At 43.7% G+C, this 788-nt stretch overlaps 1 non-coding gene across 1 annotated transcript; it reads right to left on the reverse strand.

Moving 5' to 3' along the window:
* Window positions 1-382: 382 nt before the first annotated feature.
* Window positions 383-487, reverse strand: LOC111768943 (U6 spliceosomal RNA). The gene has a single exon (XR_002801626.1). It is a non-coding gene; the product is annotated as a U6 spliceosomal RNA (small nuclear RNA).
* Between the last annotated feature and the right edge of the window lie 301 nt (window positions 488-788).

Raw genomic sequence — 788 nt, forward strand, 5'->3', positions numbered from 1 at the left:
AAAGAAGTGACTATATTCCTTCAGCAGTTATGCTGACCAGAGAAGAACCATTGCTTCCTTCACCATGTGACACATTTCAGAAGGTATCAGCCTGGGGGACTGAACTTCTCACCACTGCTAGGGGTCCACACATGGCTGACAGGCTGCCACACCTGCTTTCTTGACACTGCAGGACACAGGCCCCATGACCTAAGTCACAATGGTGGAACTTAGCCTGGCTTCAGCACCCAACAAAGACTCAGTCATAGGATCTCGGTGAGTACAGGGTAGCTATATTGAAGACAACATCCTGGATATATTTTGGTTTATCTTTTCTTTTTTTGTCATAACAACTGTTGCCATTAACTGAATTCTTACTGTGGTTTAAATCCTTTTTTTCCTCAAAAGTATGGAATGCTTTTACAAATTTGCATGTCATCCTTGCGCAGGAGCCATACTAATCTCTGTATCTTTCCCATTGCAGTATACGCGCTGCCGAAGCAAGCACTGTTTTGCTTTATCTTAGACATTCCTAGCAGGTTCTATCATCAAGAATTTGTTTTGCAACTACAGTTCCCTTTGGTGCGGTTGGTTACTTTGTTCCTGGTTGGGTCTTGATAGGATGAAGGAGCCCCTTAACCCCACACTCCCTCGCCCACACTTCCCTTACCTCTTAACCTCTAATTGAATTAGAAGGTTTTTTGGCTCTTCTTGAGCATCACCTCCAAACCAAAACCATAAAAAGACAGCTATAAGGCCCAAACCAAACCAAACACAACTGCACAGAAAACCAAACTCCTCTGTAACCA

This window comes from Equus caballus, chromosome 18, assembly GCF_041296265.1.
Source record: "Equus caballus isolate H_3958 breed thoroughbred chromosome 18, TB-T2T, whole genome shotgun sequence".
Lineage (NCBI taxonomy): Eukaryota > Metazoa > Chordata > Mammalia > Perissodactyla > Equidae > Equus > Equus caballus.